This window comes from Melospiza georgiana, chromosome 13 (assembly GCF_028018845.1).
Source record: "Melospiza georgiana isolate bMelGeo1 chromosome 13, bMelGeo1.pri, whole genome shotgun sequence".
NCBI classification, from domain to species: Eukaryota; Metazoa; Chordata; class Aves; order Passeriformes; family Passerellidae; genus Melospiza; species Melospiza georgiana.
The window spans coordinates 14457400-14480847 of record NC_080442.1 but is presented as its reverse complement, the minus strand read 5'-3'; positions in this window follow the sequence as shown (position 1 = coordinate 14480847).

The window sequence follows — 23448 nt, the reverse complement described above, 5'->3', positions numbered from 1 at the left end:
ATGATACATTTATTTATTTATTTATTTATTTATTTATTTATTTATTTATTTTTTTGGCCAGCCCACACACCTGTGGCATCTGTTCATCTCCTCATCCCAGCTCCTCTCTCCCTCCATTCCCTGGGAAAATGATGCAGCAGAGCAGGAAAATCAATATAAAGTATGCCCCTTTCTACTTTGTTTATTTATTTGCTTATATATATTTTTAAGAGAAGTTAAAAAAAAACAAAAAAACAAAAACAACTCTGTGTCTTTCTTGGTTGTCCCTTATGAGGGATTTTAAGGTAATCCTTCATCAGCTTTCCTTACCACCACAGGAAAAATTCTCCTTCTCTTGCATCCTTACTTCAGGCAACTGAAGCATGAAATGGGAAATCTCATCTGCAGTGGAGAGCAAATGTGTCACCTTATTTATTAATTTCGTGATCAGCTGAAGACTTTGATTTATTGGACAAGCCCAGCCAGAGTGTTTTTGAATAGAAGCAAGAATAAAGACTAGCTGTGGAGAAGGTTGCTGAATATTTTCTTTTGATTATTTACACAGAGATGCAATGAGAAATGTCATTTAAAAATCAAAAATAAAACCAGTACAAACCCAGAATCCCTTATGTCTTTTTCCATCCTGTGGGAAGTTTTTCTCCCTTTTTCTTTGCCAAGTCTCTCGTCATGGCCTTGGTGCCTTCACATTCCAGGCCATGCCTCTGCCTGCAGGTTGTGGAGTGCTGTACCTTGGATCTGTTTGATTTAGCTAAACTTGGCTGCCAGCATGATGGGTTGAGACCCTGGAGTCCTGGCTTCAAGGTGCCATTGGCAAAATGAGCAGAATTTAAAATATTTGCAAAGTGCTGTGAGCTCTCAGGCACTCTCAAAGTGCCTGGTATTTTCTTTGCAAATGGCATTTGCGTGCATCTGAACATTTAAAATCTTGCAAGAGAAGGTGAAGTCACCACAGCCAGGCAGGAGAGAGACTAAGAACATTCATTTCACTGCATTTGGGAAACAGAACACATAAGCACTATCCTTCAAAAATTTACATTTTCCTCTTTCTACAGCAAACATACTCTGAACCAGTTTCATGTAAATTACTTTAAACTTGCAATAACAGCAATATATCCAAGAGAATGGTGAAGGAGTTCCTTATACAGTGCTGGAGACGGAGGTCTCAGGTATAAAATCAGAAGAACAATAAAAGCACAGAGGTGGCCCAGGCATGGATGTTGGCTGGGGTGGGTGCATGTCCCAGAATGATGTTCCTACTTCATTTCTCCAGGGCTGTTAGTGGATTATCTACTGATGGATAGGTTTTAATTATGAGTGGACATCTTTTCCTGCATCTGATCTTCATCCAGATGCTAATTCAGAGAAATATTCTGGTCTGGTTTCTGCAGGGGAGTTGGCTAAGATCATCCTGACAGCCCCTCGTGGCACTGTAATCCATAAGCCTTGCCAATAAATCACACCATGGCTCCAGTCTTCCCTGTGGAATCACACATGCAAGGGGTGTGATGAAGAGGATCAAATCTAGCCCTGATCTTTGTTCAAAGCTCCCCTTTTAAGAGGAAATGCATATAATGAGTGATTCACCCACCCCACTTGACCCAGCATTCTATCAATTAGTGGGGAAGCACAGACTGTCCTGTCGGATGTGCACGTATGCAAATCTCCTCTTTTATTCCTGTAAGGCAATTAAACTCATAGGTATAAAACAATTATGCTGTAAAGTTTCCTTTTTCCTCAAGGGGAAGCCTGTGGCATTTAAAAAGCACATATTTAGAATTTTAAAGCCATTGTTTTTGGTGATGTTTGAGGGATGTGTGGCTAGAGAGTTAACTGAGTTAGATGGCATCAAAAAGAGCAGGAATGAGTCCCTGTTTGACAGCTTGGAGTAAAACTGTAAATGTGAGACATAATTTATATGTATTTTAAAAATTCAACAACAACAGCAAATAATTCAAGGGACTCTAGCCAGCTGGTCTTCCTTCTAAAACTGGATACAGCAAGCAGGAAGTCTCTGCACAGCAACGATGACATGCAGGAGCCTTCTCTATAAATTTACACATTCATCAAGCCTTTGTGGAATAATGAGCTACAATCTAGCCAGCCCGGGGCAGTCTGCTGTAATTGTTATGATTTGTTTTCAAGATACAGTACAAATTCCTTGGTAATCTTTCCTGAATTTTAATAAGGGGAAGGGAAGGCTTAATTAAAGGATCCTTTGTACCTTCTATGGCAACTACCATCTGCGAGTGCTTCAGTCTGGGTCTTATCTCCATCGTGCAGCCCCCAGCTCTGCCTTTGTGCAGGGTGCTGGAAACAGACCCAAGGAGGGAAATACCCCTGCTGAGAGGGTTTTGGGAAGCTTGAACCACTTTGGCATCTTCAGTGGAGAGGCAAGGATCAGAGCCCTTTGATCAGCCCTGATGCGTTAGAGCATTTATTGAAGATAAATGGCATTTATCTCCAGACAAATTAATGGCATTTATTTCAAGACAAATTAGGGAATACCCAGTTTACATATGAAAGAAACACAAAACTTTTTTTTTTTTTTTCCAAGAGGTATATATAACACAATTGACTTCTACCAGCAGTCTCTGGTGTCAATAGGGACTTTTGTGTGTTACATGGGCTTTTATTTTCACAATGAAATAGGGAAATGTATCTACCAATAGAAGCTGTCAGTGAAGAGGTGAGATTCTCAGATGCAGCTTTGTACAGGCTAAATTGATAATTTATTTGGAAATAAATCCTCTTCACCCACAGTTTCAAGAATAAGCAACTTTTATAATAGCAGTTTGTAATTAAGGCTGGGTGCCCCAGCTTAAAAGGGCCTGAAAGTCCAAATAATAGGATGGATTTCTTCACTAGTATGACCCAGAAAATTGCTGGGATTTCAGAGCAGGATGTGTCTGAATACAGGCATAAAGAATTCAAAAAACTAACTGTCCTTGATTTAATGCAGAAGGAGCAAACACCAGAGGCATCTCATGGAGCCTTTGCTCCCTCCTTGCAAGTATATATTCTTATGTACCTTTTGCTGTAAGAAATTCAAAGTTTGGCCAACATCTCATTCTTTCTGTTCAATGATGCCTGGTATAGCTGTGAAAGCTCTCCTAATTTCCTCTCTTTGTTACATTCCTACTCCCTTCTTTCCTATCCATCCATCCTGTATGCCTGTGGGCTGAGAAGCTGCTTTGGTGGGGATGCTCAGCTCTGAGTTCTTTCCTGCCCTGTTAATCCCCCTTAGGAGCAGGCAGGATGTGATTATTAATCACTCACTGGAGAGTCAGGAATGTAATCTCTAGATAACATCCATCCCACTTAAGCCTGCCCTTAATGCCAGTTTTTGGAGAAATGTCTTGGGACTTTTTGTCTTCTGTTACACCTTGATATGATCACACAGGAAGCCTCATGGGAGTGGAGAGAAACTCTGGCAGGCCTGATATCCAGGCTTTCATTTCTGTCTGACTGCACACTGGTGTGATGCCATTGCTTCAGCTGATGGGTGTGTGAAAGCCTGAGCTGTGGACAGTGGGGTTAATTTGTTGAAAGAATAATTAATGACCTTTGTCTTTTTCCTCTCCTCTTTTTGTCCATTTGCATCAGAACTCTATCAAGAAAACTGCTTTCCTCTACATCTGGAAGAATTCAGTTTGTATTTTATTTCTATTGCACTTTTGTGTCCTTCCAGCTCTGTTAGCATAGATCAAAACAATCTAGGAGCATATGTTCCTATCAGATTTGATGTGCAGACTTTCTTAAATCTCTCAAAAGACCTTTCAGATCTAAGCCTACATTTAAGTAAGTAATTAATTATTGCATAGCCCTTCCAATGAAAACACAACTTGTTTTCAATTTAAAGTGCAATTCTGGCTCTTTTGAAGTCTCCTCTCTTTCATTCCAAGCTAGGGATTGTGCAAATTTGATCTCATACTGTACCTGTCAAATCATCAAAAGGCATTGGCGTGTCAGGAAGAGTCTCCAGTTCTTCACTCACCTCTGTGGATTTCAGGGAATTCAGCCACACACATCAGTGTGTGCAAGCACTGAACTAAAACCTTTCCATAAAACACTTAAAACACAGTATCTTGCCTAAAAGGACACAGCCTTCCTATAAAAACAGGGGGAGAACATTTAACAGATCCTCTGACATTGTGAAATGTCAGGCAGGGGCAGGAGGGAGTCCTTGGGGAGGGAGAGGATTTGGAGTGAAGTGTTTCTTGTCCTGGTTGGTGAGTCAGGGACAAAAGCCGGCAGTGATTTTCTGAAGAGAGGAGGTGTCTGTGATTCAGCTGTCATGTTCTCTGCTCCTGGCCACCCAGTGCCCTGACAGGGCAGGGAAATATTTCCCAGCAGAGCTGGGGTGAGATATCTCTTTGTACTGGAAAACTCCGCAGCTTGTCATGCAGTAAATGGAGCTCACCATGCAGAGCATCACCTGCTGCCAGCCCAACAGAGGCACGAGAGCAAAGCACAGGAAGCCCCATAAATACACAGAAAGAGCAGAGGATGAGCATGAGGCTTGTTGTGTTGGTTTTTGAAGGACAGGGTGTAATTCATCACTTGGGGGCAATCGTGAGAGGGATGTTTAAATTCCTCAGAGAGCACAGAGCTTATAAATAATAATGAACAGAATAAAATGCAAATGGCCTGGAAGGAATCAATAGTCATGAATGAAATCAGCCCTCAGATCCTAATTGAAATGAAAATGAGATGCATATTCAATACGTGCTTAATAGAATATACATGATATGAGCATCCTGAGCTAATGAACAAGATCTCTCCATCATGCAGATACACACAGGCAGGACCCCCTCCTAGAAGAATGCCAATAGATGTACCCAGCCTCACCATACCTCTGTGAATTGCTATGTATATATACATATATATTGAGGATAATGGAAACAATGAACTTTTAACCTCTGCTAGGTTTCAACAACAAACAACCGCAAAAAGAGCAGCTGTTGTTTCTGAATATCCATGAAACAGTGATAGGTTTCTGAATATCCATGAAACAGGGCCAATTTTGCATATTGCTCCAAAATTAATTGAAGCTTTTGTTTGTGTCAGAAATAGCACAGAATAAAGCCAAGGCTTTATTCTCCTTTGTATTTCAAGCCGTTATGCAGTAGCTGATTAGGTGCCCACATGCTAATTGCTCTGGTTCCTAGGTAGCCCTTCCTAGGACCTCACTGACCCACACAGAAGAGTGGGAGCTGCTGCTCTTTGAGTCTAATTACAAACAATTGAATTATTTCCTGCAAGAGGCTGAGCTGGGGATCTCATCTCAGCAGAAAGCAGATGTGCACTTCTGTGGGAATGACTGGCCCTGATATGCTAAACACTGGCACAATCCCTTGCAGTAAGAAAAGAGATCCCTGCTTATTAACCAGATTTTTGGTCCTTGTGACTTGGAAGGACGAGCAGCAGAGACAGGAACATCAGTGTCCTTTGCTGCTGAAATGCTGATTGCCCTTTGCCATGCTGGGTGCCTCACCCAGAAATACAGAATTAGACATTCTGCTCTTGGGATAAAAACCCAAAAGCCAAGAATCCTGATTGGAATTCTGCCACAGTTCAACCTCTCTGCCTCCAATTCCTCATCTCCACCCCACATCTGTCCTGAGGGTTGAGTGTTTAACGTTGCAATGTTTTGAAAATGTTCTAAATGTTTTGTGCTAAATCCTATCTGAAAGTACCTAACTGTTAAACAGATGGAGCATTTTTTATTGCTTTGCAAAGCAAATGTCATCTGTATTGAATTTCTTGCCTTGTCTGCTAACAGAATTCTTCTCTCTGATTTTATTTTTCCATTCCTGTGGAGACTGGGTTGCTGAGGAGGGAGCTGAACACAACAATTTAAGGGCCAAAAATCTATTTCTTGCTTTAGCATCCAGCATTAATGTTACTGCCTCATCACCACTGAACGAGAATCTCAATTGGATGTCAGACTGATGAGGTCTTTATCCCAGACCCATTATTGGATGGAAACACATTCTTTGAATCTGCACTCTATGACTGGATGGGGGCACTCACTGACAGGGAAAAAAACGTGTTCTGAGTGTAGCAGAAAGCTGAAGTAAAATCATCCCTCCCTTAACACAGCCCAACAGCTCTTCTGACACACAGGAGGCTTTGCCAAGGGCCACTCAGCTAAGCTAAGGGCCATTGAGCTGCCACAGAAATCCCTGTGGGTTTTCCTCATGGGAAAAATGGCTGGAAATGATCCCTGGTGCAAACTGCACGGGTGCAGCTTGTGCTGCTGGCCCTTGCTGAGAGCTGAGCACAGAAAATGCCTGCAGGGAGCAGGGCAGTGCTGTCACCCACCTCACTCTGCCCTGTCCCAGCATCTCCATCCTCAGACATGAACACAGCACCCTGGGGGGACCTGTGACCCGCAGCTGTTCTCACAGCCAGCTGAGTAATTCTTCCTGTTGTATTCCTTTCTCTTCCAGCAGATGGTTGTCTGTAGCTGTTCCTTTGCAATTTTCCTCTGTTTTTAACTGGCTCCAGGCAGTGGAAAGCCAAGAAAAGGGAGAACATTGAGATGATGGACGTGTCTTCATCCTGCCACGCTGCTAACCACACCTGGTGCACTGGGTTCCAATCCTTCCTCCCTGAGACCCTGCAGCCCCTGCACCTTCAGGAGTGTGGCTCTGTCATGAGCAATGAGCCAGGGAGGACTTGAATCTATTCTAGGCTGCTGCTGCCAGGTACAGATGCTATCTGTTAGGTTTTACTTTCCCAGAAATTCTCCTGATTCATAAAACATTCAGGATTGTGGACCCCTGTTTTGTCAAATCTTTCTTTCCTGCTGTGAAGCTTTTGGCAGTGGAAATGTGCATGAATGACTACAGAGCTGATCTTTATTAATATCTTGGTTGGCCAGAACATTGTTGGATAAGCCATGGATAGTCCTGGGGAGTCTGCAAGGCATTAGGAAGTGATTTTCCAGATGAGAAAGAAAGAAGGAAGGAAAAATCTGTTTTGAGCTATACACACAAATTTCCATGGATGCAAAAAGAACCCAAAAAAAAAAAAAACAAACCCCCCAAAAAAAACCAACAAAAAAAAAAACCCCAAACCAACCAAAATGGAGAAGAATTAATTCAATTAAAGAGCATTCAACTTAAGCCTTGTTTCGGGAGTTTTTAAGTGATAACTCATGTAGCTACACTGCATGGAGTTTCCTTGGAGTTTTTTTTTTCTTTGTGTTTCTTTTCCTTAAGTAAGACAATCCCTCAGTTAAAAGGATCAGAACACTTTGAAATAATTGTTGAGAAGTAATTCCTCTTGCTCTTCTCCCTGGGGAGCAGCACTCCAGGGTGGATGCTGGTCCCAAAGCAACTGGAGACATCTCAGCTCTCAGGATGTGGCTCTCAGCACATCCCTTAGTGCTGGCATGAAGGAGAGAACTACACACATTGGAGAATGGCTTTGCATGAAATGCAGTCACTACTCAGCTGAGATTCCCCTCCTTTTTGGCATATTGAATATTCACATGTGATATACACTCATACATCTATTTCTAAATCCACCTCATGCTACTTAGAATAGGGGCAGGAGTCATTCACCTTATACACAGAGGTTGAGGGAAAGAGGATTCTGTGAGTTTCAGGAAAAATTCTTATAATAAAACCTGATCTGGAGTCAGTAAAACACCCATCATTGTCAGCCCTTCCTTGCTACTGGCCCCCTTCTTCTATTTCTACACTTTGTATGAGGATTATCAACTTTCCCTCATCTTTTGGAAGACTTTTGTTGCAGTGACAGTATTAAGATCAGTTTAGCATTTGTTATGCTGGTTTCAGATTTTTTTTAAGCACAAAAGAAATTTATTTTAAACAGTAAAATTACCAGATGGGAAGCTAATTTAATAAGTTGATCATATCTTTTCATTTTAATTAGAAGACTGCACATAGAGCTGTCTTCTTGAAATACAACCTGACACAACTGCAATAATCCTAAACTGCCAGATCTGATATTGTTTTCCAAGTAGGAACTAACGAGTACTTTAATTTCTTTAAAAGTACATTGGAGAGGAAAACATTTCATTGACAAAGGCATTCTTTAAGGAAGACTGACTCAGGCACTACGAGACATGGAAAGTGAAAAAGTTAAAACCAACTGAGTTTAAAAACTGTTATGACCACCAAATGAAATAAGCAAATAGAAACTGCAAAGGAACAGCCCAGTTTTGCCACCTAAACCTTTGTTATTTTTCTATAAGCCATGGGTAGAATGCTACTGCAATTCACAGAGCTTATTTTAATATTCTGTTCTGTCTACACATATTTCATGGGCTGGAGTAACTGGGCTTTATCTCAATATTATCAAGGTCTTTCCATCTTAAATATAGTGTACAAAACCCAGTGACTGGAACTGAATACAGTATGGAGAGAATAAACACCCACAAAATTTCACCAGTATCTGATGAAAATCAAGATGTACCCTCTGGAGAAAAGATTATGCAGACCAACCCCCAAACATAAGTGAATGTTCTATTTTTACATATATCTGCTTCCTAACTCTGTTTCCAGTGAAGGAAATAATAAAATATTTTTTAAATTCCATTTTTATCCAAGAGAACCATCTCGGAAACTTATTAATGGACAGGAAATGTTGGCCAATAGTAATGTGTTTAAGAAGCACATTGCATTATAGTCATTTTACCTGAGTTTAGATTAAGATTTTTAAGCCACAGAAGAAACTATTTCTCACTCTTTTCTTGTCAGAGATTGAGTACCCAGAACAATTCAGAGGGGAGATAACATTTGCCGAGTTTAACATAGGGAAAAGGCTGTGGTACAACATTTCACAGGGAAGTTTTGGGTAAAGTTGCATCTAATTATTTTTGTGTAGTGGAAAGAAAGGTCCCCACCTCCAGATATGTTTGAGTTGCAGGGACAACAGTGATTTTATCAAGAGGAAATGGGAGCTAGGGAAATATTCCTTGTTTCTAAATAAAACCATTCATTTTTCTCCCACCTCCTAATGCATGGGATGTTGTCAATGTGAAATGTTATTCTTCAGCTGCCTCAGCATGCATGTCTGCTACACAAGAACTTTCTTGGCTTGATTTCATTTCAAAGCCCATTCAGACTCTGTTCTCCCTGTGCTATAGTTCTGTAACTGATTCAGGTTTCAAGTCATATTTTGCTGTTTTCCCTCAAGAGTAAAAATCAGAGCTGGCTCCTGTGGGCAGTAGCAGATTTTCACATGAGCTAGAGCCAAATCTTAGGGTTCATTCCACACACACACTCTATTGTGAGAATTTCTAGCTTGATTGAAACAGGCACAAAAGCATCACCTACACCTGTCATCAGCACAGCACTTATCTAGGAAGAAAGGCTTGCAGATGAAAATGATCCTGGGAATAATTGCAAATCCAAGATGAAAAAAAATCAAGTGACCTCCTTTTAAATACCACAGAAACATATTGGCAAACCTTTACCGTTAGACTGGAAAATAAATATCCATCCACTCATAGTCAAATTTCAAACGAACATGATCTAACTAATCAATTTTTGTTTATTTAGCATGCTCTAACTACTCAAGTAAATCTAAATTAATGGCATGAGTAATTGGATTCATTTAAGACCTTGCATTTCCTTTCCTTATGCTCTGCTGCTCACTGCTGTTTAAATGAGAGCAGCCAAACCATTTTCTTCTGTGGGCCACACAGACAATACACTGATCACCAGAATTTGGGTCCCAGGCGCCCTTTTCAGAATTATCCTCTCACATGTGGCATAGCCAATGATTAAATGTGCCAGATAGCTTGGAGCTCCAGAACAATTCAAACCTGAGATTTCCAGCAAAGAAAAAAAAATCATGTATACAAAAGAGAACCTACCCAGTGCTATTCCCATCAGTGGGAGAGGGAAGAGGTTAGTTTGAGGTTAACAACAAGGCTTTGGAGGCCTTGGCATGTGGCATAAATGTCTTCTGGCACACAGCTGAGCCTCTGGGCTGTTCCTCAGCCCGAGTGACATGTGATGTGTGCTCCTGCCTATGCTGGAATTCATGGAGTGAGACATTGCTTACTGGGGATTGCACTGGAGCTCAGTATGCATGGGATGGATGTTATAGGGGCTGAAGTTTGTACCTCACAGTGAAACCACTACCTGATAGTGGTTTGTACCTCAGGGCCCGTGATTCCTTCTTTAATAATCAGCTCTGCTCTCCTACAGGCCTCCTTCCTCCTCACAACACACAAAACCCCCCATGTCTGTCCTGCCCCATGAATCCACATGCTGTGATGGTTCTACACATGCACAGTTCATATCTACTCCACTCTTTTCTGGGAATATGGTTCTGATACACAGGGTGACCACAGCAGCTTTCTTTGCTGTATAGCAGGTAATTTGCATCAGCCTTTGTCTTAAGAGCCTGGGGCTTTACATGCTCAAAGCAGGTTTGCTTGGCAGGAATTTAAAACATTTCTTATGTCTTGCAGGAGTTTTTCCACTTACAGTTTGCTAAAGTGGGGTCTAAGGAAAGAATCACTCCATTTTGACGACTCTTGTTTAAACTGGAGTGGTCTTATAATTCAGCCCATTCCTGTCAATCCACACTCATGGATGAGATCCTAAAGTCCACCTTCCACCTCTCCTGACATATCCTGAAGCCCCTGACACTCCTCTCATCCAGCAGCTTCTTCAAATAGTTAGAGGAGAGGGAGATGGAGAGGGAGAAGGAGAGGAGAGCTCCTCCACAGACCTGGGCACCATTTAACCCATATCGGGGGTTTCTGGCACCCCTGTAATTCAATTAGTAACCAAGAACAACTGCATTCTTCTTTCATCCCATGGTAAAGAAGGCTGGTGCTGCCTGTTGTAACTTTATTTATATCTTACCTACACCCCCCTGCTCTCTCTCACAGGCAAACCAAGGAACAAGCTGGAGGGTGCTGCATGGAGAAAGGGAGTTCTTCAGGTAGGGGTTCTGATAATACTGTGTCACTACCCAGAGAATATCTCTTAGAGCCTGTCTTTTCTCTCTCAAGAGGCTTTTTTTGATAGATCAGGCCTTTTTATGGAAAGAGAACACTTTTCACCTCAAATTTTGTAGGTTTTGCGAGGCTAACTTGGATCCAAAAGGGAAAGAAAAAAAATGTTACTTCCACCAGAGTATTTCTGGGAGAGAGCAGTCACCCTCTGGGTGCTCTCAGCAGCTCTGTCCTCTCTGTGTTGTGCTTAAAATTGCTCAGCAGTGAGGGAAATTCCTGGAGCCTGGACCCCTTAGCCCAGCTGAAAATAGTGTGAAAGATGTGAGGGTGAACAGGCAGGAGAGCAGGAAAAGGCAGAGGGGTTTTGGAGCAGGAGCAAACAGAGCTGTTAAAATGGCATATTTTCTAACTAGCCACAGAACTGCTGACTCTGGTTTGGATTATTGTTCCTTGCCTTCCATGAGCACTAATAGGCTATAAATAAACCCACAAAACCTTACTGCCAGGGAAAGCTAATTTCTGGTGCATTTACTGATGTTTAGGGCTTTCTTTTCACAGCAGATGAAATCACTGGAGTGTTTGCTGTGATTTGGTGTATAGTAGCTTAAATCAGAGCTTTGCTTGGACCAACTCCCAGCCTTCCCTTTGTTGTTGGATCAGGGATCTTAGGGTGAATTTGCAAGGGGCCAAAGAAATTTAGTGCCCACACTGACTTATTTTGGTCATCAGGATGCCCAAATCAACCTTACAAATGCAAACTTTTAAAAAGTACACACTGTTTTCAGAAAGAAACTTACTGAACAGACTTCTAAACCGGGGAGATATTTTTCCATGGTACCTTACTTGAATTCTTCCTTTGGATTTTGGTCCGTGCAGCAGGGGAGGGGTGCCAGTGCTGAGAACACCTGAAAAGCAATTAAAGGCAGCAGCTGCTGAGGGACTGCTTCTTTATTGCCCTCCACTGAAAAGGTTCATGGAAAACTATTTACTTTCCCTGAGCTGATGGAGAAAATGTTAGACAAGCTGTAGCTCTGTGCAGAGGTTTGTGCTTGCTCTCACCTCTCGCATCCGTTTGATATCTGAAAATCTATTGACAAATTATTTCCTATCTGCTTTTCACACTTGCTGGATTCCTGGGATGAGAGAGTCTTTATTTCTTTGCAGGGCTGCACTACACTCAACTAGATTAGAAAATGTTACTTGCTGATAGATTTTTTTTTCCCTTTTAACTGCCTACAGAATGCTATACCGAGGTGCACTGAAAAAAAATAAATTCCACACCAGAGATATGATTTTTCTATTAGCCTTCTCACCCCAAACTTCTTCAGAGACATTCATTTTTCTCTCTGGATTTCTATAGAAAGAAGAAGTTTGCAGAAATCAGCCATTCTTAAAGGAATTTCTTCATGCTCATATATTTATACATTGCTTTTAAAATCAGATTCCTTGTAAATATACAATTCTACTATAGATGAGGCCTTGTGAGGCTCAGTTGATACATTACAGAGCCCTTCATTACCAGGCTTTGGTGAAACCCAGCTCTGCTGTGTTACTGGCACAAGCTGCAGGAAAAGGCATCCAGAAGCTGCTATCACAAGTGGTTTTCTATAGAAATCTGGTGTTTAACAAGAACTGGAATGGTAAAGGAAATGGTGTTTTGGGGACTGGGATTCACCAGCCCATGTGGAGCGAGTCTGCAGCACTTCTTGGTCGAGTTCACCAGCAAACCAGCCTGAAAAACACCACCACTGGTATGAGCAGGGATGTGAAGGCAGCCACAATTAACCAAACTTTATGAAGTATAGAAAAAATCCATTTCATATGCAGCTCTGCAGAAGAGTTCATCCCCATTCCAAAGGGAGAGTTGCCACATTTTGATTGCACCAGCTCTTGAAGAACAACATGTAGTGCTGCCATCAGAGAGGTGTTTGCAATCAAACACAGCCTAATGCAACCCTGACTCTTGGGGTTTTTTTCTTTCCCTTCCCTATTCTTTCTCCCACTCTTCTTTGTGGTTTATTGTGTCCTTTCGAGCATTAATTTCACAACAGATAAATAAAATTTCCTACTGACTGAGGTGCAATGGCAATCAGACCAGGATTTACACTTCCAGTTTAATAAAACCAGTGAGAATGATTTGTTAAACCAATGCAAGAAAAATGCAGGAGGGGAATTTCAAGGATCTCTCAGTTCATGGGCATGATTGCATGAGATGGAAGTAATAGCTTTGATTTCTTCTCATCTAAGCAGTGTTCTTGTGACCCTCACACAGTTACAGTGGTCCTACATTCCTTCTTTATAATGGATTGATATTTATTGCCTAGGATTTGGGATTTTTGTCATGAAATCTGGAGAACTATTAATTTGAAGATAACTTATGGCTACACATAAATCTAATTATTCAAGACAGCTTTCAGTAAAGGGCCAATGTGGTAATGACTCCCTTAAATTCTGGCCATGAGTTTGAGCAGGCTGACTTATTCCTGTTCTGCGGGCACCCAAAAAATTATTAATCTTACAGCAACAGTTAGGTATCAATGCTTTGTGCTGTTAACTATTATATTAGAAAATTGGCGATTCAGAAATCTCTCCAATTATTAGTGGTTGCTATGGAGAAGGGACTAGACCATGATTTTTACCAATGTGGATGTGTTTGACTTCACACAACTTTCCTTCTCCCTGGTGTGTTATTGATGGTGCTCTGTTGCACTCATTTTTCAGAGAAAAAAGTAATTCACCAAATAAAAGAGTTTTCACTGATGTCCACATTTCATTGTGTTGTAATGCTGTTATTTTCCCCCTAAATTTTATCCATCCTTTGTCTAGTATATGTGGGCCTTTGTGGACAAGCACAGGAAAAAAAAAATACTCTGGAGACTCTTCAGTCTTCCTTAGTTACAACAAAGAGCAGAACTGCATGTAGGGGCTGTAAGGAGGTGTGTAAAAGGGATCATGATTTGGCAGACAGAAGCCTTGATAGGTTTTCTTATCCCTGTGCTTTTAAAAAACTTATTTCCTTTAAATCTATCCCACACCCCATCCCATGGCAGCTCAGGCTGCACGAGCAGACAAACACAGACCCTGTTACCAAGGCGGCAGCAGCACACAGACACCCTGCTGCTACCATGACAGCAAATGTTATATGGTTTAAATATATATGTATTTGTTTGTGTGCGCACATCTGTCCTGGCTTTAGGCCTAAATCCCACAAGTCAATGCCAGAAGCTGCAGTGATTTAAGACCAAGGAGTTAGGCTGGATGCAGTGAAAGCTTAAGCTTGCTCCTTGATGGGAACCTTCTTATCCAATTAAAACTGGGAGGGCAAGGACAGCCAAAAAGCCAGGAGATCAGTCAGATCATCCAGGGAAAAGGAGTGCGAGTTGTCACTATCCATCACAGCTTCCCAGGCAAACAGGGCCAAATCCTTGGGGCCACTGTATCCTACAGGGAGTCTCCCAAGTCAGGGTTCACCTTGGCCATCTCCAAGTAATTCCCAACAGACAGAGTAAATACTTTTCAATTTTGCCCACAATCCAAAAGGCTTGTTGCATGTTATGTTTTTGTCCAAATAGATTCAAATATTGCCCCTCATTATCCACAACCCCTGAACTATTGTGGGTTTTGATTCTTTTTCCTTCAAATAATTAAGCCTGTTTGCTGTTGGCAGCCATCACATTTGCCTATGTGAAGCCAAGTCTTTCCAAGTTTATTAGATCTACTATTTCCAAGAAATAGCTTTCATAAGCAGAGGTGCCCATTAGTTCTCCAGCTATTTCCTGTCTTATCCCCAGGTTGTTGCCCATGCCAGATTCCCATGCAAGGGTGGTCTCATGTTACACAAAAAGCCTCCTTTTCTCTGGAGAACACCAACTTCTCTGACCCCACACAGATATAATGATGACTTTAAAACACAGAGTGAAGCAATTACCCATGCTCATGTCACAAATCAGGTCCACAGAATTATTTATTGTCCCTCTGCTTTTAATTTTATCCTTGTTCTGCATCTTATAAAGGTCCCTGTCATGCTGCCAGCATTTTGGTGCCTGTTATTTATTTTATTTACTGTTGAAAAAATGAAAATGTGTGTAAATCCATAAATAGCTAATACAAGAAATATTGCTTCTGTGACATAAGTCTGAGTCTTTCATGGCTCTTGCATCAAATGAATGGTCCAATGGGTCAGGCAGCTTCAGCCAATCTCCCAGCACCCCATGACATTTAAATATAATTTAGCTTTCAGGGTTAGGGGGGAGGAGGGGAAACTGAATGAGTTATGAAAATACAAATTAAACTGCATTACTATTGCTTTACAACAGCCTGTGCCATATTAAATAGCTGACATGTCTGTTCCAGGACCTTGTCTTGTTACTTTTACATTTATGTAAACTTACTTCAGTTACAAAGAGAGCAGGAAAAGAAAAATCAATTGAAACAGAAGACAGAGATTTAATTTAGCTGGGGGAAAATCAGATCAAGGAAGGCAAATGATGAAGATAAAAGTAACCCCTGTCCCAATGTAGAGAGAGAGTGGCTGTCTGATGTTCATTAGAATTAATTAACAGCGTTCTGCTCCTCTGGGACCTGGGGGGCTGAGGAGGGTGGGATTTGCTGCTGTTCCAAGAATGAATTAGAAACACAGACCAAAGGAAAAAGGAGCCAGGGGTTCTCATCATTTAGGACCACAATGGGTTAGTGGATATAGATGTGGATGGACAGAAGTGAGGTGGTTTAAGCACAGCCCTTCCTCACCACAGCTGGGGTGGAAAAAGGCAGTGACTGATGGATTATTGTGCTGACAGTGTACCTGGGAAAATGAGGTTTATGTGATCTACACTGTGCGTGCAATGTCTGCCTCTGCCTCTGTAAAAATCATGATGTCCACTGGCTGATTTGAATGAGATACCTGAATAATCTCAAAGATTTTAAGTTCCCAGGAGGAAATAGTGTTTAAGCTCCCAGAAGGAAATAGCCCAGCAGGTAGAAAAGTGTCTGTGTCTATGTTCAGGCTGATACTGGGAATGAACTCACATTCCTTGTGAGACACTAGAGAACCAACATTAGACAGAGCTGTCATTAATATCCCAGCACTGCCAAGCCCACCACTAACCCATGTCCTTGTGCCACATCTACACCTCTGCTCAATACCTGCAGGGTTGGTGACTTCACCATGGCCCTGGGCAGCCTGTTCCAGTGCTTGACAACCTTTGGTGAAGAAATTTTTCCTCATATCCAATCTAAACCTCTCCTGGCATGACATGAAGCTATTTCTTCTTGTCCTGTCCCTTGTTGGGTGGGAGGAGAGCCTAACCCCCGTATGGCTACATCCTCCATTCTGGGAGTTGTGACACCAAAAAGGTCACTCCAGAGCCTCCTTTTCTCCTGGCTGAACCTCCCTCAGCTGCTCCTTATCAGACTCATGCTCCAGTTCCTACACCAGCTCCATTTTCTCTGCAGACTCTCCAGGCCCTCAATGTCCTTCCTGTAGCGCAGGCCCCAAACTGACCCCAGGATTGGAGGTGCAGCCTCACCAGTGCCAGGTACAGAGGGACAATCACTGCTCTTGTCCTGCTGCTCTTGTCACACTGCAGCTCACACAAGCCAGGGTGCTGTCACCCTTTTTGGCCACCTGGGCACACTGGCAGCTCATATTCAGCTCCCATCCAGATGATTAAACCCGGGATAATCCAAATACCAGACACAAAATGGCAGGAAAGAGGTTTCGTGAATTCATGTGGGTTTTATGAATTCATGGGGGTTTTTTCCTCACATCTTTCCCCAAGAAGTCCTGCCAGGACCCTGTGCCCACACTTGGTGTGTGCCAGAGAGAGCCAGGCCAGGAGTGTGAGCAAACCAACAAATCTGCTTCCAAAAACACAGGAGGCAGCTGAGTGTGGAAGGACACAAACTTTGTTTGTTTGGCTTGGATTGGAAAGGAAGGCTCATTTTAAGCTTCACAGGGTTTTTTTTGAGGGATGGAAGAAATCAGCCTTTACCAAATGCAGGGAAAAGCTGGCTTTTCAAAACCTGGAGAGGATCAGGGCCTAAACAAACAGAGCCTCTGAAATTAAATCATGCAAATGTACTTGACAGATTCCCTGTTCAGAAAATGGTGCCCAAGAACAAATAGTTCTTTGGCTGTTGAAATGTTGCAGGATATTGGCAGCCTAAAGAAATGAAAATAACCCCCTGAATCAAGATATTCTGCACCCCCTGAGCTGCTGTGCTCCTGCCCTGTGGTCATGGGGTGGGACCACTCTCAAGGTGGTGATGACTGAATGATTTATGAAGCCCCTTTTTCAAAGGATGCATTGAAAGGTGCATCTGTGTAGCTGTTCCCAGCCAGCCATGGCATCAGTCTCTGAAGACTGTTCCACGTGTTGCCTGTTCATTACATAAAAGCAGAGTGTGGGCCACTGGAGTCTTGGCTGCCTCTCCCTGCAGTTTAGAGAGGGGAAAAATGTAAGCAAGGTGCATGGACTGCTCAATTCAGCAGTCAATAATATTCAATATTATTCAATAATATTCAATAATATTCAATAATAAAGCAGAGACCAAAGGGGATGGGGATAAACCAGAATATCATGTTGATGTCCTGCTTAATCTGTCCCCCAAACCTGCTGCAACCTCAAGACTCCAGAACTCATCCTTCCAGGTAAGCAAGCTGGTTCCATTAGATTAGGAAGATATGATGCTGTTGGGAAAAAAAGACCTCTTCCTTAGGATCATTTGACCATGGAACAACATGCATAAAAAGTTCCTTAGCAAGACACTGACTTGAAAAGCAGGAAAAGTAGGAGGAAGGAGAAAGAAGCCTCTTGGACTGCAGTCTGACAATCTGAAAATTCACCAGGCATTTCGACTATCAAGCTATCCCAAAACACATGAGCAGTGTGAAGCATGAAAGTAGAGCTAGATCTGAATTTGATGGGTCAATATCTTCAGTGATTTGATTGCACTAAATTCAATCTTTAGTTCAGAGAGGTGACACAGAGCTGAAAATTGAAGCTCAGCTACTGAAATTGAGTCTCAGGAAGGCAAGAAAGCAGCAAGGCATAAAAGGAAAAGAAAATAATTTCCTAAATAACTTCCCTTTAGATTCCTGTAGCTAAAGCCAGTGTTTGCCAAGAGATAATCCATGCATAGCTCTGCCTCCTTTGCTTTGGGAAGGGACTCACTGGGGCCCAGACTTTGAAACCCCAGCACCCAGCAGCCAGGTATGGACTATATTGCTGAGGAATTTCTTTCATGACTGATCTTGCTGGCTGTTCTGATAGCAGGGGGAGCCCTTCCCTCCTTAGGGGAAAGGAAACTCAGCCTGGGCCATGATTTGCACACAGCAGGACCCTGAGGGCAATGGTCAGTGCATAGTAGTGTGATGCCATGGAGATGTTCACCTACCAGGGGCAGGTGCCCACTTGTCACTGGGGATGGAGAGGGAATGGATTGAAGATAAACAGCTCTCAGTGTGTTGGCAGAGACCAGCCAAACTGGGGATTGTCTACAGGCTGCTTTAATTTCCAGGGCGGTCACCTATCTGGGAACATTTGCTCTCCAGGAGCCAAGGCCATGGCTCTGTGTGATCCCTGGAGCCAGTTCATGTCTCAGTATGAAGAGTTCTGTTTTGTCCTATGAAAACATAAAATTTTGGTCTTTCCTGCACTCAAAAATATTCAAACAAGAGAAACTCTGAGTTCAGCCCTCTGCAGGAGCTTTGGGATTTCCTCCCCTCCCTGGGAAAGCTCTTGCAGGCATGGTAGAGATTATCAGTAGTAGTTACAACAGTATTTATGCATTGTATTTTAAAACATTTTGCTTGAAGCGTTCTGTGAAGAACCAATATTACGGTAATAAGCAACAATTTAGAAATGATCATCAGAGTGGAAAACCAAGATAGATATAACATAAAGAGCCAAAGGGCATCATTAGAAGGAGGGGGAGGCTTCCCTTTGGAATGCAGCCATGATGCAGAAAATGCCTATTCAGAGCTAACTTTCACCTGATCCTTCCTCCCTATTGAGAAAAATGTGCATTAGAATTAAATGTTGCAATTTCTATGTTAGAATTCAGAAAGCAAACACAGTCATGAGCTTCTGCTTGTTCTGAGATCTTGTTAGCCCTGCTTGTCTCCTCTTATTCCTTATTCATCTTTAACAGGTTGTAAAGGAAAACACAGCTCTCTTGACTGCACCAGGGGTCAACAATATTTTCTGCTCTTGATTTAGTGAAAGATCAGGATTTTCATGGACTTGGACCGCAATTCTACTGTGTATGACCACACAGTCCAAAAGCAGTGACGCAAGCAGAGAAGAGCAATACCTCTAAAGTATTATTATAGACACAATTTACCATGCTTCTTATGTTACTGTGACTGTACAGATTCTTACAGCAATCAACACTTTTTATTAAAGCCCATTTTTAAGAGAACATTCATTTTCACTGGAGGGAAAAATGTCAGACATATCTGTTTTCCTTAAAGTCTGGGCATATTATAAAAAATACTTGGAGTCCTAAAGGAGAATATTTTAATTTTCAGCCGGAAAATACTGACCCAAGTGTGAAAATATTTGTTTCATACAGAATAGGGAAAAAAAAAATTTGGTGAAGTCTTTTCCTCTGGGTCGTCTTTACCAGGTTACTGCTACAAGCTACATTTTTTTTTTCTTTTTTTCTTGACTTCCCTAGGACATCCCTTCAAAATTCTGCTCTTTCCCTGGAATTTCCCATCCCTGCAGTTTTAACTCCACTGTCCCTCGATGCAGCAGGAGCCTGGCAAAGCCCCAGAGGCTGCTGCTTTGGGGCAGCAGCTCTGTTGTGCTGTCAGCTGAGAGTCCTCCCACCAGTGATGATCTCTTTCTAAGGCAGCTTTTACATCAGTTTGTAGGTGAAGGTGTCCTTCACTCTGCTATTTACAAAGTTCAAAGATAAAACATTTAATATTCTCATCAAATTTCTCATTTCAGACTTCTCCAAGCTTCACCCAGTTAAGCTGAACTGGGCATACAAACTATTCAGTTCATGTGAAATTTCTGATAGAACATACAGGTTTTTTTTTTAAGAACATGGAAGATGGGACAACCATGACACTAATTATTTTGCTGCTTAAGCATTCTTCCTGTTTACATGTTTTTGTCGTGCATTAAGATTGAGGGTTTTTTTAGCATTTTGACATTAATTTTTAACTATTTTCCCCAGAACAACACACAAAACCATCTGTATTATAAATCTCCTTTTTGTTTCTAATATATTTTAAAATTTCTGAGTTCTGAGAGATGTAGTTCTCCCCTTTTGATTCTCACAGAAGTTTTTCACCATTCTTGATGGGATGATTGATCTCACCACTTATTTTTCACATGATCCATTGTGTGGATATATATATATAATGTGCACATATACATTCTATGTGTTTAGTTTTGGGCAGCTGGCTGCCAGTGAGATTCCCTTAGCCAAGGCTGTTGGGAGGTGGCTCTGACCTCATCTACTTGAGACAGCAGCAGCTCCTCAATTTTAGGATCCTATTTACCTCTGCTGGACTGTGTCTGGTGTTATTGAATTGTGCTGGTCATTGAGTAAATGGTGTAGATAATTTCAAAATCATTGGCAGAACATCTTCTGGAGGCACCAAGACTGATCCTTTGTGAGGCAGCAAAGGCATCTCTGAGTGCATCCAGGACTCTTTGCTGCTGATCCAAGCGGCTGAGCACATCCCTGCCTTTGAGAGCTCGATGTGGGAGGCATTTGGGCTGGCAGGCAGAGCCAGCCCTGTCACAGGGGCTGGAGAAGGCTGACCAAGAAGCCACAGGTTCCCCCGTGCCACATTGTCAAAGGCAACGTTCCCATTTAGTCGCTCGCACTCACTGTCTTTCAAGCCTCATTGAACCCCAGCAGGGGTAAAAAAGCCTCTGTGACGAATGTGATCCTCCTCTGCAGGACAGAGACGTTTAGAGGATGTCACTGCCACCACTCTGGCTGGGGGTAAGGCTGAAATAACTCCTGTCCACCCCATGATGAAACCAGGACGGAGGAACACCGCTAACAACAGGCGGCCGTCAACACTCCCAAAGCTCTGCTCTGAAATGGGGCCACTGGGCTGCCTCTAAATCCTGCCAAATGTGGGTGTGTGGTGCTGTGAGCTGCAGGTCTCTGGGCTGTCTGGAGCAGTGAGGGGCCCTGCAGCTGTGCTGCCCATCTCCTGCTGCTCCTGCTCACAGCTCAGCTCGCTGTATGTGTGACATAATTTCCCCATAAAGGACGGCTGATTGTAAACCCAGATGGAAATGGATTTGCATGAAATGCACTTTAATTAATTAGCTAAATGTTTGCAAAGTGCTTTGAAGATGTAAAACTCCATACAAGTGTTCAAGGGTTCTAATAATAAAATAACAATAATTAATTTCCCCAGGAAGCGTGTGTACAGCATGTGCTCAGAATATTCCTATCCAAGAACATAAAAAAAAAATAACCCCACTTTACCTCTGACATTTTATTGAGGACTGAGTACGGCAATAAAATAAATTAATTCATTTATTCATCCATGGAGACTTCAGTTTGGCTCTAGTTTAAAAAAGAAAATAGCAGCCGTAGTGCCCATTAGTCAATGTGACAGAACAGAAGTATCATTTACAGCAGTTAAGCAAGACAGGGCTGTTTAGCAACGAGGCATCTGATAAGGGGACCAAGTATCTCTGCTTTCAGTTTTCCTCTAAAAGCAGTAGGGCCCTGCAATAAGGTGGCCTGCAGTGGCTCAAAATCTGGATGTTGTTCTGACTACATTAAATATGAAGAAGCAGCAGGAACCTGGGCTGTTACAGATGATTTTACGCATTGCTCCTGGATGGGGTCTGGGAAATTCTACTCCCTTCCCTTGGAAGAAGTGTTTATTTTGGTGCTTGCATTCCTTAGGATTTGATTTCTGCAAACATTTGGTCAGATTTCTGCATGCAAGAAGTTAGTGAGATAAAAAAGCCATTGCAAAAGCTCATGCAAATATGCATTTACCAGAGGATTTGCATCTCCAGCCAAAGGCTTCCATTATTTCAAGGTCTTTACAGCAAACCTTCAGCTCAAGAGTCAACCTTCAACAACCTTCCCTCCCTGTGCTCCACCACCAGGATTGTGTTCTCTAAGGAAAACTGGGCTAGATCATCCTCACTCTGAAGGAAGAGTTGACAATTCAGTGCCCCTCCTTCAGCCTCCTGACAGCTTTTCACTTGAAATCACTGAGACTTGTTAATTTACCCGTGACATCCCACCAAATGCATCTGCTGGAGCAGGTCACCACAGAGACTCGAGGGCAGGGCAGAGAAGATCTGAGGATGGGCTGATTTCCCCCTGCATTTTTCAAGCTTTACACAAGTGCAGAGAAAGTTTGTGTCATTAATCAGTAGCTTATACCCAGAGCATTAGGGATTTTAAAGCTGAGGAGATAATGTGACAAATGAAAAAAATGATGTGAATTAGCAGAAAACTGACTTTTCCCCTTGATATTAATTCATTTCTATGGCAAGGGCGCACTTTCAGAGTGCAATCAAATCATGAAGAGGTTTTGATGGATATGGAGAGACAGAAAAACACCATTTATCACTTGGAAAAGCTTCACAAAGCACAAGAAGGGCCCCTTTATGGAGCCATAACTGCAGGAGATGTCATCTGTCAGGGAGCTGCACGATGGCTCTCCCTCCCCAAGTGGGGATGGGCAGATTGCAAGTGAGGCTTTAAACTTCTCTCCAGAGCCTGAGTTCAGGAGTTTGTTTTAGTGTATTTTGGAAATAAAATCAGAGAAGTGGAAGTTGGGCTGCTTTCTACAGAGGGACTCTGCAACCCAATTCAGCAAGGCATTGTGTGAGATTCACCTGATTCATCTGTCTCAGAGCAGAGTTTTATGACAAAAACCATCTGTTTTGTTCCCTGTAGTTATTATTATATAACAAGAATCACTAAATGAGACACTCAAACAAAAACAAACCTGTGCTTTATCTCCATGCATTTAAGCAGATTGAGTGAGAGCAAGTGATTTTAGATGTATCTCTAACCTCCTTACCAAAGCAGGGAAGATATTCATGCTCCACCAGAAGTAAAAAGAAGCATTCAGAATAGGTGAGGCCAGCTATTTTCCCCAAATACTTAACTGTTTGCCAAAACCTGGAAGAATATTTGACAGTCATCAGCATGAATTTTCTTGAAGAGGATGCCTGGAGTAAGTAGAAAGACCTGAAGATTTTAAGCATGCAAAACTAATGTAACTTCACCCTGACTCTGAATTCATCCTGCTTCTGGAGAGAGGCAAAGGGGAATTTGTAATCTCCATACAATCTCAACACCCTGACTGAATAAAAAGAACACAACTGACCTGCTGCATTTGACCATTATGTTATTGAAAAATTCCCACCTATGAACTAAGGGATTTAGCCCTTGGAAAACCTACTTGTATTTGCAGAGCTGTTTCCTGACCTTTTCTGTAAGCCAACGTAGTCGTGAGCAGTAAGATCAAAGGCCTGATGAAT